The following is a 15,717-nucleotide window of genomic DNA, read 5'->3' on the forward strand; positions in this document are numbered from 1 at the left end:
TTAGAACTGGACATGGAACAACAGACTGGTTCCAAATAGGAAAAGGATTACGTCAAGGCTGTATATTGTCACCCTGCTTATTTAACTTATATGCAGAGTACATCATGTTAAACTTCTGAAAGTAATTGCATTATTAAAGACAAACACCATTATAAGGGACAGCTCAAACAGCATGCATTACAATGCAGAACAGAACCTGAGCCTGATGCAACGCAGCTGATATTTAACCAAATCAAATCGCAGTGTGGTGACGGGCACATTCACTTAGTGTGATTAAAATAAATATATGGTCATGTATACACCAGGATTACCCTGAGTTTTTACCTGTACAGTTAGCACAAAGCATATTTTCAGCCTTATTATCAATGGCTACAAACATAATAAATTGTTCCTGTGGCAGACAAAGCTAACATGAAATATAATCTTCTTCCCTGTCAGCCCTGGAATGAAAAACTGATAAACTGTGTCATTTGGAAGGATTTTGCACAACATGTGAAGTTTTTGAAAATGCAGTGCCTTCATACTGTGGCTTTGTTTTTCTTTCTAGTGACGACAGCATAACAATTTAATGTTAACTCCTCATGAACATCTCCGACGTTCAGCTTATTTACTTTGGAAGACGCAGGACAGAAACAGCGTTGAAATTAATTGGAAACTCTTGATAGAATGGGGGATGCCAGACATCCGAAGTCGCTGACGGTAACGCTCACGGTTGTCCCTTTGGGTGAAATTTACACCAAAAAATACAAAGTCTGTCCATTGGAGACTTTGGAGTCTGAAAATCGGGTTTCGTTTGCAAGTCGATTCATCCTGGTTACTTAGGATTATCTGATAAAGATTAGAAACAGAGGCCCATCTGAAGCTCCTGGCTACCTGTATCCCGCTTCCTTCCCCCAGGGACTCTGCCTTCCTGCTCATCTGCTTCTGTTTGTACTCTGCAGATCCAAGCCACATTTTAATAAGGATGGTAAAGATGTTTTGCCAAGCACCCAGCCAGCCGGAAGACCGCTGGCAGGTTTGCGGTGTCATTTTACTGAAAATACTGCAGGCGTTTTTTTTTTTTTTTTAAGGAATATATTTACATAAGAGGGAAGGCTTAAAGTGAGAGAGAAAGGCAGCTTTCTTCCAAAGGCTTTGATCCTGGCAGGCATCCGGGAAAACCTTTAATGATGAATTGTTCTTCTTTGCTCACGCCCAGGGGGAGCTGAGTCAGGTCTGCAAAGAGGAATACAGCGTATGCCACGCACAGTCTGCCTCCTGGTCCTTTCCCCTCTCATCCGTGGCTGGGCCCTACGTGGGCACCTGCCTATCTACCAGGAGGACCTAGTTCCTGGTACAGGGAGCAGGTCCCTCTCTCCTACTCTCTGAGCTGATCCAATTTTATTCGACTGTTTTTCTGTGCTGTGCTTGCTTCATGATTTTCTCAGTTTGGCTCAAGGGACCTTATTATTATTTTTTTTTTTTCCAGGAGCAAACCTGGGAATACAAGAAGTTTGGGTTTAGTATGCTAAATTGAAAGCTTCCCTGGTGGCTCAAATTTAAGGACTTCCCTGGTGGCTTAGACGGTAAAGCGTCTGCTTGCAATGCAGGAGACCCGAGTTCAATCCCTGGGTGGGGAAGATTCCCCTGGAGAAGGAAATGGCAACCCACTCCAGTATTCTTGCCTGGAGAATCCAATGGACGGAAGAGCCTGGTGGGTTACAGTCCGTGGGGTCGCAAAGAGTCAGACGCGACTTCACTTGCACTTTCTTTCATGCTAAATTTACGACCAGCATGGTAGTGGAAGGTCAATACAGGAGATGTAGTGGCTACTGCGTCCTTCTGACTCAAACTCCAGGTGTGAAAAGTTTCCTTGTGCCTCCTAGGAGCATCCCCAGGTGGCACTAGTGTTCAATACAGGAGACACAAGAGACTCGGGGTCGATGCTCTCGAGAAGGGCATGACATCCCACTCCAGTATTCTTACTTGCAGCATCCCATGGACAGAGGTGCCTGGCGGGCTGCAGCCTACGGGGTCGAAAAGAGTCGGACGTGGCTGAAGCGACTTAGCACAAGCTTGAGACCAGACCTTGGCTACTTGGGTGAGAGAACACACATCACCACCCTGAAGTGGTGATGGAAGCGCACTGCCAGCCCGGGGTTCAAAGTCTCTGTCTTGAGAATGTTGTTGCCTCAGTTCACAGTGGAAAAGAATGACCTCTGTCTTGAGAGAGGCCCTTCACACCAATGTGCACTCATGCAATTTGTTAGCTCTTGAAAAGAGAATCGATGAGTGTGTATGGGGATGTCTGTGTCTCTGTATGCTGTGCATGGTTCAAAGATAAACTGAGGCATGTTAACAATTTCAAGAATCTAGTTGAGCAAACATTGATTTGAATCAGGCCGTGCCTAACCAGAAGTGGTTGGGAGTGCTCCACCAACAGGCGTGAGGTAGACTTTGATAGAGAAAAGCAGAAGCAAAGTTAGGAAATTGTTGGTTGGTTGTCCCTTAAAGCCCAGTTGGCTATTTGGGGTTGGTTGTGCTTAGGTTTCAGTTTGGTGACCTTGAGGCCTTCACAGGCTTAGATTTTGGTTTTTGACTAGGCCTCCACTGAATTAGCAGAAATAGATGTTTTTCTGGAACTCTCTTGCTTTTTCGATGATCCACAGGATGTTGGCAATTTGATCTCTGGTTTCTATGCCTTTTCTAAAACCAGCTTGAACATCAGGAAGTTCACGGTTCACGTATTGCTGAAGCCTGGCTTGGAGAATTTTGAGTGTTACTGTACTAGTATGTGAGATGAGTGCAGTTGTGTGGTAGTTTGAGCATTCTTTGGCATTGCCTTTGTTTGGGATTGGAATGAAAACTGACCTTTTCCAGTCCTGTGGCCACTGCTGAGTTTTCCAAATTTGCTGGCATATTGAGTGTAGCACTTTCACAGCATCATCTTTCAGGATTTGAAATAGCTCCACTGGAATTCCATCACCTCCACTAGCTTTGTTCGTACTGATGCTTTCTAAGGCCCACTGGACTTCACATTCCAGGATGTCTGGCTCTAGGTGAGTGATCACACCATCGTGATTATCTGGGTCATGAAGATCTTTTTTGTACAGTTCTTCTGTATATTCTTGCCACCTCTTCTTAATATCTTCTGCTTCTGTTAGGTCCATATCATTTCTGTCCTTTATCGAACCCATCTTTGCATGAAATGTTCCCTTGGTATCTCTAATTTTCTTGAAGAGCTCTCTAGTCTTTCCCATTCTGTTATTTTCTTCTATTTCTTTGCATTGATCGCTGAAGAAGGCTTTCTGATCTCTTCTTGCTATTCTTTGGAACTCTGCATTCAGATGCTTATATTTTTCCTTTTCTCCTTTGCTTTTCACTTCTCTTCTTTTCACAGCTATTTGTAAGGCCTTCCCAGACAGAAGTGATGGGACCAGATGCCATGATCTTCATTTTCTGAATGTTGAGCTTTAAGCCAACTTTTTCACTCTCCACTTTCACTTTCATCAAGAGGCTTTTTAGTTCCTCTTCACTTTCTGCCATAAGGGTGGTGTCATCTGCAAAGCTGAGGTTATTGATATTTCTCCCGGCAATCTTGATTCCAGCTTGTGTTTCTTCCAGCCCAGCGTTTCTCATGATGTATTCTGCATATAAGTTAAATAAGCAGGGTGACAATATACAGCCTTGATGTAATCCTTTTCCTATTTAGAGCCAGTCTGTTGTTCCATGTCCAATTCTAACTATTGCTTCCTGACCTACATACAGATTTCTCAAGAGGCAGATCAGGTGGTGTGGTATTCCCATCTCTTTCAGAATTTTGCACAGTTTATTGTGATCCACACAGATGGGGAAACAGTGGAAACAGTGTCAGACTTTATTTTTTTGGGCTCCAAAATCACTGCAGATGGCGACTGCAGCCATGAAATTAAAAGACACTTACTCCTTGGAAGGAAAGTTATGACCAACCTAGATAGCATACTCAAAAGCAGAGACATTACTTTGCCAACAAAGGTCCGTCTAGTCAAGGCTATGGTTTTTCCTGTGGTCATGTATGGATGTGAGAGTTGGACTGTGAAGAAGGCTGAGTGCTGAAGATGCTTTTGAACTGTGGTGTTGGAGAAGACTCTTGAGAGTCCCTTGGACTGCAAGGAGATCCAACCAGTCCATTCTGAAGGAGATCAGCCCTGGGTGTTCTTTGGAAGGAATGATGCCAAAGCTGAAACTCCAGTACTTTGGCCACCTCTTGCGAAGAGCTGACTCATTGGAAAAGACTGATGCTGGGAGGGATTGGGGGCAGGAGGAGAAGGGGACGACAGAGGATGAGATGGCTGGATGGCATCACTGACTCGATGGACATGAGTCTGGGTGAACTCCGGGAGTTGGTGATGGACAGGGAGGCCTGGCGTGCTGAGATTCATGGGGTCACAAAGAGTCGGACACGACTGAGCGACTGAACTGAACTGAACTGAAGTCCTGTTTAGAGCCTCGTTGTTTCATTAATTTAACAGTGTGCCCGTGGGTGCATCTGTCTGTGGGCACATGTGTGTGTGCATGCATGGGTGTGTCCAGGTTTGCGTGCCTTCACGTGTGTGCATGTGCAGGCACGCAGATGTGTATATGTGTATCCACTGGTGCCTCTGTGTCTGTGCATTTACACATGTTTATGTTTGTCTATATTATGCATGTTTCTATTTGTTTATATATTGGGCTTCCCTCATAGCTCAGTCAGTAAAGAATCTGCCTGCAGTGCAGGAGACCCAGGTTCAATCCCTGGGTTGGGAAGATCTCCTGGAGAAGGAAATGGCAACCCACTCCAGTGTTGTTACCTGGAGAATCCCATGGACAGGGGAGCCTGGTGGGCTACAGTCCATGGGGTCACAAGAGTCGGACATGACTTAGCAACTAAAGAGAGAGAGAGAGAGAGAGAGATCTGATCATTGTACACAACCTGTCATAACCTCTCCTTTAAAGAAAGCTGAACACCAAAGAATTGATGCTTTGAAACTGTGGTGCTGGAGAAGACTCTTGAGAGTCTCTTCGACTGCAAGGAGATGCAACCAGTCCATCCTAAAGGAGATCAGTCCTGGGTGTTCATTGGAAGAACTGATGTTGAAGCTGAAACTCCAATCCTTTGGCCACCTGATGTGAAGATCGGACTCATTTGAGAAGACCCTGATGCTGGGAAAGATTGAGGGTGGGAGGAGAAGGGGATGACAGAGGATGAGATGGTTGGATGGCATCATCAATTCGATGGACATGGGTTTGGGTAGACTCCAGGAGTTGGTGATGAACAGGGCGGCCTGGTGTGCTGTGGTTCATGGGGTTGCAGAGAGTCGGACACGACTGAGCGACTGAACTGAACTGAGCCTTTGTCTTCCCGCTACGGCTGCATGCTTGATGTTTGTAATCAGAAATAATTTCGAGGCCCCCCGAATGCTAGACGGCAGCTTCATGGAGTTAATGGGTCAGGAGGGACAGGCTGATTATGGAAGAGAGAGGTGATTGAAACACGACTCCCAGCAAATCAGGGGCCGCAAGGGGAAGGAAGGTGTCCTGGGAGCAGGTTCCTCCCCTGCTCGCTGGAGGTGGGAGGGTGCCCGTTGCCTGGAGACGGGGGTGAAGGGCTCAGGTAACCAAAGCTGCTGTGGGGCTCCTGTGAAGGGCCCCAGCTGGCAGGGGTGAGGTGTCTGCAGAGCTTGAGTGGCTCCATGCCGTGCACTGGGCTTCAGCTTGCTGTGCAGACTGTAGGAGCTGCGTAGTTATGAGTACAGAGGACAAACCAGTTCTGCAGTGACCACCACGGGCTGTCTGCTCAACCACAGAAAGAATAACTGATCTTGGACATGCTCCTTTTCCACTGTGTCCCTCTCTATTTGTTTTCTTTTTCTATGCACTCTCCTTTCTCTTCACCCCTTTCCACCCCTCCCCTCTCTCCCTTCTTAAAAAAAAATTAAATACTTAAAAAATCATTTTTATAGGCAACTCTCATGTTCAGATGAAAAATCTGGCACAGTATTTATCTTGAGACAGCACTGTGTTTTTCCTGGAGATGTAACATTTACTCCTCAAACTTTCCTTATCTTTATTCCCATATTTTGCTTAATTTCCTACTAAGCCTTCTTTTCTTCTGAGATTAGTGTAATCTTTACTCAAAAACTAGGTAAGGATAATACAAGAAAAGATACATAATTTATGTATCATTTCACTTATAATTTGCGAGCCCATGGACTGTAGCCTATCAGGCTCCTCCGTCCATGCAATTTTCCAGGCAAGAGTGCTGGAGTGGATTGCCATTTCCTTCTCTAGAGGATCTGCCTGACCCAGGAATTGAACCCTGGTCTCCTGCATTGCAGGCAGACATTTTACCGTCTGAGCCACCAGGGAAGCCCATAATATATAATACACTGTAATAATTGTATATAATACAATATAGTACAAAAATATACTTTTTGTATACTTTTCATGTAGTTAATTTATGTAGCTAATAGTTTATTTTCAAAATAAAGTATAGATATAAAAGTATGGATATAAAAAGTATATATATATAAATAAATATAAACAAATAAATATAACAAATATGAATTGTAATAATATTATTAATATATTATCAATAAATACAATAATAAATATAAATAATATAGATAATATAAATAAATTCTGCCTGATAATCCTATACATAAATATATACATAAAATGTTGAATTCATGTAGCTAATACTTTATTTTCAAAATAAAATATAAATATATGGATACAAAAAGTATAAGTATACTTTGTATCTATATATATATATTTATGTACAGGATTATCAGGCAGAATTTATTCCAGGAGTGCAATGATATTTAACATGGGAACACTTTATCAGTGATGCATCCTACATCATTACACTAAAGGGCAAAATCAAAGATTTTAAGTACATACAGAAAAAGAAAAATTGATACAGTTAAACACCTCATCATCATACCTTTTTGGGACTTCCAGTGGCTGAGACTCTGAGCTCCCAATGCAGGGGCCCAGGTTCGATCCCTGGCCAGGTAAGTAGAACCCACATACTACAGCTGAGATTTCACAGGCTGCAGCGGAGACCTGGTGTGGCAAAATAAATAAAATATCTTTTTATTTTGTAAAAAAAAAATTTGTAAAATATTTTTAAAAATAAAGGAAACCTTTTATTAAACTAGGGACTGGAAGAAACTTCCTCAACCAAATAAAGATTATGGCCATAAACCCTTCAACTTTCAACACGCTCCCTTTTAGGAGATCTAGGTACCCATTCTCTCTATCGTTTGTAAGTTGTCTTCTTAAATGTAAAAGCTTGAAATACCCGCTACTGCCGGTCAGTATCATCCGGGCCGAGGAGGCTCTAAACTGCGTATCTGGCTGGCACAGTTCAGTTCAGTTCAGTCTCTCAGTCGTGTTTGACTCTGCGACCCCATGAACCGCAGCACGCCAGGCCTCCCTGTCCATCACCAACTCCTGGAGTCTACCCAAACCCATGTCCATCGAGTCAGTGATGCCATCCAACCAGCTCATCCCCTTCTCCCGCCCTCAATCTTTCCCAGCATCAGGGTATTTCCAATGAGTCAGCTCTTCGCATCAGGTAACCAAAGTATTAGAGTTTCACCTTCAACATCAGTCCTTCCAATGAACACCCAGGACTGATCTCCTTTAGGATGGACTGGCTGGATCTCCTTGCAGTCCAAGGGACTCTCAAGAGTCTTCTCCAACACCACAGCTCAAAAGCATCCACAGAAAAACAAGCAGCTGACCAGGGTGCTTTAAAGAACGGTTGATTTATTAGTGCTGGTTGTGCTCTGTGAGTCATGGGACAGACAGTCAAGGTGAGGCTGAAAGCCACCTCGCTTCCTCGGGGCTTTGCAGGCGGTCTGGGTGCTGTGTTTGCCTTGCCACCCATCACCCTTAGTCCTCAGTGAAAGCCTTGCTCAGTTTCTCTCCAGTCACTGGGAGATGGTGTGAGCTCTCCTGAAGACGGCACAGTACCAGGAAGCTGTGATTCTCAACTGGGGAAGCCGGCCTCCCATCTGAGTCCAACATGTGCCGGAGCCAGACAGGTGTAAAAGGAAAATTTGCAGCAACACAGCTCTAGTGAGACAGCACTGAAGGATGAGCTTGCAATCGGGATCTCAGCTCTTCCCCATGGCTTATTACATTCAACTCTAGGTGGTTTTGCAAGAGTGGGTGAGGGGGAGCTGGTTGGAAGGGTGCCGTCTTGGGGGACTTCCCTGGGGGTCCAGTGGCTAAGACTCCACCCTCCAAATGCCTGGGGGCTGGGTTCCATCCTCGGTCAGGAAACTGAATCCAACATGCCACGACTTAAGAGTTCACACGCTGAGACTAAAGATCCTCCATGCTGCAACGAAAATCATGGCGTGGTTGGAACACAGGTTGCAAAGAATTTTCAGACACAAGAGTATTTCAGAAACGAGCGATGTATTAAGAGGAAGCAGCATAGCAAGTTCAGCTGGCCGACCTCCTGATGGATCAGGGAGAGGCAACCCCTTTGGTGGGGTAGAAGCCAGTTTTTGTAGCCTAGGACAAAGCAAATTGCTGCTGGAGGGTGACATTGGGTGATTGGTTAGGCTGCTGTAGGGTGAGTAATAGGGTGAATGAAAGTGTCAGTCGTGTCTGACTCTGCAACCCCACAGACTGCAGCCCGCCTGGCTCCTCTGTCCATGGGATTCTCCAGGCAAGAATACTGGAGTGGGTTGCCATGCCCTTCTCCAGGGGATCTTCCCAACCTGGGGATCAAACTCAGGTGTCCTGCTTTGCAGGCAGATTCTTTTAGCCACTGAGCTACCTGGGAGGGTGGGTATTTCTACTTACAATGAGGTCAGGGAGCCGCCTGGTTTAGATCAAGGAGGGGGTGAGGGGGCTCATAGCAAAAGTTGCTATGGGGGCTCAGTCAGTTCCAAGATGACCTGGGTGCAGGGCTCTCTGCCTCCGTGGCCTTGGTACAAAACTCTAAATCTGTGACCTTGATGGCGGGCTCCATGGATTGAAGGTCCTGCTCGCTGCAACTGAGACCTGGTGCAGCCAGATCAATCAAAATTTAAAAAAAAAAAAGAAAGAAATATGGGGGACCTGTTTGGGACACTCTGGAAGTAGGTGGAGCCCCCCTTGGTGTTCCAACCGGTCCTCCTCCGGGGATTTGCTGATTATCGTTGGCCCTGAAGTTTGGGACTCTTGGCTCCACCGAGCTCTGCAGTCTTTGCAGATCCTGAGGTCGCATTCTTTCCTCCCACAATATGATCCCTACCTAGCTGGGCCCAAGGGGGTTGAGCAGGAGGGAGAAGGCAGATACTCACAGCAGCGGGGAGGGCACGTGACAGACAACTCTGGTTGCTACCCACGTGGTCATCAGTGCTCCACCTCTTTGCCATCAGGGTAAAGGCTGACAGCTGGGTTTATAATTATTCCCGAGCAGCACATTTTCTCCTCAAAGGGTCACAGCTTGGGAGATTCCACGGGGAAGAAGCTGGTTTTTCAATTTGACTACAAACTCCAGATTCTTCCTACCCACTCCTTACCTGGCAGGCTCCTCACCCCTAGGAGGCCAATGTAATGAAAATTGGATGCTGAAGCAGGAGGCAGGGCTCTGGGGTTGTCTCACTGGCTTTCATTTCAGCGATGGCCTCAGGCAGGTTACTGCAGGGCCCTGTGAGTTCACTTCAGAATGACCCAGTGCTTTCCTGGCACAACGTGACTTCTTGTATCAGGCTGTTCCACAGTCTGGTGGATTTCGTGATTAGAAAGTAATTTCATTCCCTAAAGTATGCTAAAGACCAGGCTATGTGGGCAGAACCTCCTTTCAGTGGCCGCCGCCTCCCAGCTGAGACTTAAGAAAACAAAAGAAACAATTTGGCATGATAATATTAGCAAATACGTCTTCCATAAGCTCTGTCTTCACGCCTTTTGAATTGCGTTATCTCCTCTCCGTATTGTTGACTCACTTGCATAAAGGATTTTGCTGTACAAAGTGGGGGAAAATTATTTCACACTTGCTTTGATCGGAAATCTGTGGAGGTAGTTAAACCATTCAGTGTATTCAAATGTGGTTAGCTCTGCTAAGGGAAGGGAGAGACGATCAAATTATTAGCATAAATCAGGAGGCCTAAGTGCTGTCCTGAATATTTTCAGATGGATTTAGAAAGCTGTTTAAATGTAAGAAGGTCAAAGATGCTGGGAACCTAAAGCATGGGAGTTGTTCATTATTTTAGCAATATTCTCATGTGTCATCTGACATCTAGATTATGTAAAGCCAAAATTAGGTCACCATGACCACCATCTGTGCCATTAATTCATTATTATGAGTTAATTCGGATCGGGATCTTGGCTACATGATGAAATGTTTGGTCTTTGTTCTGCCCGAAGACCGTTCGGTGGTAATTCGCATTACTTCCAGGTTTTGGATTTGGGCCGCAGCTAATGTTGCCTTTATCCCCTCCTCCCATTAAAAGGCATAATCACTTGATTACAGAATTTGTAACGTCACATAATAGGTTTTGGCTTACAATTTTGGGGGGCGGGGGAGGGTTGGTGGCAGTGGTATGTCCATGACCTAATAAAATAACTTGTTTTTCAAAACACCTTGAAACTTTGAGGATTTTATTCACTGAACTTGTTTTTCAAAACACCTTGAAACTTTTGAGGATTTTATTTACTGATTATATCAAGTTGTTGCCCAGGGATGTATATGGTGTCAGGGAAATTTGTGCAAGTGAAAGAGTAGTTGGTAAACCACAGGTAAATTATGCTGAAAGAGCAAAAAAAAAAAAAAAATTGATTAAAAAATATGTGGTTTCATCGGGTGGCAGTCGCTTACAAATGACAGCAATAGTTGGCCAAGGTGTAGTCATGAAATTAGTTTGATGTGGGAAGCTAATTATATCCTGTATCTTGGGACATACTAGCTGGCCTGCAGGGAGCTATGGTGGGCCCCCAGGAGTAAGCCTGGAGGAGCCTTCTGGGCAGGTTGTATGTGGAAGCCAGTAAAAAATAAATAAATAAATAAGCATGATAAAAAACAACTCATGATTTAAAAAAACTCATGATAAATTATAAAGCTTTAATGCAGATGTAAAAAGTTCTTGATAGTTTCCATCCGTTGCATCATTACTCTGTCAGATTATGTTGAGCGTGTGTGTGCATGCTAAGTCTGACTTCAGCTGTGTCCAACTCTTTTCGACCCCATGGACCGTAGCCCTCCAGGCTCCTCTGTCCCTGGGATTCTCCAGGCAAGAACACTGGAGTGGGTTGCCATGCCCTCCTCCAGGAGATCTTCCCCACCCAGGGATCGAACACTGCCTCTCTTGGGTCTCCTGCACTGGCAGGCGGGTTCTTTACCACTACGCCAACCTGGGGAATCCAGTGTTAAGTATACAGAAGAGTAGGTGAAGGACGAGGCTGAGTTTAGGAATTCAAGTATGGAGTTGGTGAAAACCTTGAAGCACGTGTTTTGTTTTCAGGCAGAGAAAACGGATCCATAAACCAGAAAGTGTTGATGAAATCAGTCAATCTACATATGGTGGGGGATAGGTAGGAAATAGATTCATGACTTTTTATCCCAGTGTGGAGAGATCACCAGAAAAGATGGACTAGTGGGAATTATTTTTCGGCTTTGAGCTCAGACAGACTTGTTAAATGCTGGCTCTGACTTTGTTATGGCAGCCCCGGGAAAGCTGGTGTGTAAAAGAGTGAAATGCTAAATCACCGGCCAAGGAAGTGGTTTTGAATCCCAGCTGCGGCAGCTGGAAAGCAGCGGTGTTTATACGTGAGATGGAGAAAAGCGTCATGGAGGCAATCAAGCGCTTGGACGAAATGGTGGAAACCTTCCAGATCATACAGAGGCCAGAGGAGTCCTTCTTCTGCTTCGTACTTTTGCGGTTGAGCGAAACCTTCCGAGTTCACGCAGAGAAAAACAAGGGGGCCTCCCCGCTGCAGTCCACGGGGTTGCTAAGAGTCAGACACGACCCAACTACTGAATAACAACAACAACCCCTGTTCCGAAATCACTGTAGCTGTTGCATTTACTGAGATCCCTGTGTCGTATGAACTGATGAACACGAACTGCAGAAGCAAAGGAAGTGGATGATTGCTAATCTGTAACTTGGTTTAGCCAGAAACACGGAAACGCCTGAACGCTGAACGTACTGCACCCAGAGAAGCGAAATGTAGCGTATTTGACACCAGAAATGAACCAGTCTGGGTTAGACCAAGGGTTGGTTAACTTGTACCAGGAAGGGCCAGATAGCTAACATTTTGAGCTCTTTGAGGCGCATAGTCGGTTGTAAGGATTCCACTTGGCTGGTGTAGTGTGGAAAGCAGCCAGAGAAACATCTAAGCAGATGAACACGACTGAGTTCCTGTAAAGCTTGGTGCATGGACACTCAGATTTGAATTACATTTGACTTTCACGGGTCATGATGATGGCTCAGTGCTAAAGAACCCTGCTGCCAATGCAGGAGATATAAGAGACACAGGTTCGATCCTGGGATCGGAAAGATCCCCTGCAATAGGGCATGGCAACCCACTCCAGTATTCTTGCCGAGAGAATTCTATGGACAGAGCAGCTTGTCGGACTACGGTCCACAGGGTCATGAAGAGGCAGACGTGGCTGAGCGACTTCCACCCAACCTCTCCTGCTCTGAGCCACCACCATCTTTCTTCTGCAGCCCTCTGAACATTACTTTTATACATAACAACTGTAGTTAGAAGTGATTTTTTTTGTGTGGGAATTAAGGGATATAAAGAGGTCTGCAGATGAATAAGAATTATGAGAGAGCAGAGGAGCTGAAGCAGAACCAAGTGAAGTGAAGGTCGCTCAGTCGTGTCCAACTCTCTGCAACCCCGTGGACTATACAGTCCATGGGATTCTCCGGGCCAGAATTCTGGAGTGGGTAGCCTTTCCTTTCTCCAGGGCAATCTTCCCAACCCAGGGATCGAACCCAGTTCTCTCGTGTTGCAGGTGGATTCTCTACCACTGAACCACTGGGAAAGCCCAGAGTCAAGCAATTTATCCTGGGGTCACTGGCAAGAATACTGGAGTGGGTTGCCACACCATCCTCCAGGGGAATTTCCCCAACCCAGGGATCGAACCCAGGTCTCCCGTGTTGCAGGCGGATTCTTTACCAAGCTGAGTTACCAGGGAAGCTGGAAGAAGGACCAGCTGGTCTGTTTATCAGTGACAGAAGACAGGAGGAGAGAACCGTTTCTGAGTGAGGCAATCAAATCTGTCTTGGTTGGTAAGAATTTGGTGAGAAAATTCTCCCTGGGCTTCCAGGCTGTGTGGCATCGCTTGACGGAGTCTTGCCTCTTGCAGGGGTCTGGTGGGTGAGGACGATGGAGAGGGAGGCAGCATGGAAGGTTCTTGGTTGACTTGGAGGCAGGGAGAGAAGCCAGCTTTGTGCAGATGCCTTTTGAAGGCCTGGAGAGGTATTTTGTTAAAAAGCAAAATAGCGTGACTTCACAGTGAGGGCCAGTCAACCTATCCCGGAGTGATAACGCGAATGCCTGGGGAGGGTTTCAAAGTTCAGGTTCTGATCCTGTAGTTCTGAGTGGGGCTGAGATCCTCCACTTGTTTTATTTTGTCTTCTTTCTTTTCTTTTTAGGCTTCCCTGGTGGCTTCGATGGTAAAGAATCTAGCCTGCAATACGGGAGACTGGGTTTGATCCCTGGGTTGGGGAGATCCCCTGGACGAGGGCCTGGCAACCCACTCCAGTATTCTGGTCTTTTTTTTCCCTCTTCTTTCTTTTTTAAAAATTGAAGTGTTGTTGACTTACAATAGAGTGCTACTTTCAGATATAGTACACCGTGATTCAGTTATTTTCGCAGTCTATAATCCATTATAGGTTATTACAAGATATTCGAAATAATTCCTTGTGCTATACTGCACTTTTTTTTAAATTAAAAAGAGTAAAAAAAATTTGAAGGATAGTGGATTTACAAATGTTGTAGAAGGGACACAGGGGCTTCTGCAGTGGTGCTAGTGGGAAAGAACCCACCTGACATCGCAGGAGATGTAAGAGACACGGTTTCGATCCCTAGGTTGGGAAGATCCCCTGGAGTTGGGTCTGGCTACCGGCTTCAGTATTCTTGCCTGGAGAATCCCATGGACAGAGGAGCCTGTCCCCCTGGACAGGGATACAGTCCTAGGGAGTCGCAGAGCTTCAAAGATGACTGAAGTCGCAAAGCTTCAAAGATGACTTGGCACGCACACATAGAAGGGAATGAATCTTTTTCTTTCTATGTATCAAGTGTGGGATTTTAATTCCTGGAGCAGGGATTGAACCTGGGCCCTTGGGAGTGAAAACACAAAGCCCTAACTCCTGGACCCGCAGTGAATTCCCCTCTGTGTCTGTAATGTAAATCCTTGTTGTTTATCTACTTTAAGTGTTTGTGTGTGTGTGTAGTTTGTAACTGTTAATTCTGTGCCGGAACCTGCATTTCTAAGAAGCTCCTGCTGCTGCTGCTGCTAAGTCGCTTCAGTCGTGTCCGACTCTGTGCGACCCCATAGACCGAAGCCCACCAGGCTCCCCCGTCCCTGGGATTCTCCAGGCAAGAACACTGGAGTGGGTAGCCATTTCCTTCTCCAATGCATGAAAGGGAAAAGTGAAAGTGAAGTTGCTCAGTCGTGTTTGACTCTTCGAGACCCCATGGACTGCAGCCCACCAGGCTCCTCTGTCCATGGGATTTTCCAGGCAAGAGTACTGGAGTGGGTTGCCATTGCCTTCTCCTAGGCTACGCTGATTCTGCTGGTCTCTACAGAAAGCCAGGGACTGAGCTTTAAATCATTAAAAAAAAAATTTGAGGTGCAATTTGCATAAAATAAAGCTAACGATTTGAGGGTGAGCAATTCATTGGCCTTGAGTAATTCACAGCATTGTGCAACCTTGGAACTGTGCAGGGTTTAGTACATTCACACATTGTACATGTGTGCTAAGTCGCTCAGGCATGTCCTTCTCTGTACGACCCCATAGACTGTAGCCCCGCCAGGCTCCTCTGACCATGGGATGCTCCAGGCAAGAATACTGGAGTGGGTTGCCATTCCCTTCTCCAGCGGATCTTCCCCACCCAGGGATCGAACCTGCGTCTCTTAGGTCTCCTTCATTGGCAGGAGATTTCTTTAACACTAGCGCCACCTGGGAAATCCGGGTACAAACCACTGCCTCTACGTAGATCCAAAGCATTTTCAACACCCCCAGATTAAACCCTGTATCCACTAGAGAGTCACTGCCTTTTCCCTTCCCTAAGCTTCTGGTTATCCCCAGTCTGCTTTCTGTCCCCGAGGATTTGCCCCTTCTGCATATTTCATCTAAATGGAACCATAAAATATTTGTCTTTTTATGTCTGGTTCCTTTCACTTAGCACAATGTTTTCAGGGTCCATCTACATTGTGGCCTGTGGCAGTATTTTTTTTTTTTTTCTTTTTATGGCTGGATAATATTCTATTGTATGTATAATGCACCATTTGTATATCCATTCAGCTTTAAATGGGCATTTGAGTCATTTGCACCTTTTGACAATTGTGGTTAGTGCTGCTCTAAATGTGTGTAAAAATGGTGCATTTTTCTTTGCTTAGAAGGTCATTGTTTCTGCAAGTTACAAGTTGGTTTGGGAGTAACTGATTAGAGGAGACTCATCCAAGGTTTGACACTCTACTATTCCAATTCAAAAAATAAGTCTTAAGAACAGATCTCCAGGTGTTCTAAATTGTTATAT

The 15,717-nt window shown here is 45.4% G+C and overlaps 1 long non-coding RNA gene across 1 annotated transcript in view; it reads left to right on the forward strand.

The window, feature by feature from the left end:
* The window catches only part of LOC133242141 (uncharacterized), a 54,760-nt gene extending 40,732 nt beyond the window's left edge, over nt 1-14,028 (forward strand). The window contains exon 3 of the long non-coding RNA XR_009734778.1: nt 13,116-14,028. This is a non-coding gene — a long non-coding RNA (uncharacterized LOC133242141). The remainder of the gene's footprint in view (nt 1-13,115) is intronic.
* The last annotated feature ends 1,689 nt before the right edge of the window (nt 14,029-15,717 follow it).

The sequence above is a fragment of the Bos javanicus genome, chromosome X, assembly GCF_032452875.1.
Source record: "Bos javanicus breed banteng chromosome X, ARS-OSU_banteng_1.0, whole genome shotgun sequence".
Taxonomy (NCBI): domain Eukaryota; kingdom Metazoa; phylum Chordata; class Mammalia; order Artiodactyla; family Bovidae; genus Bos; species Bos javanicus.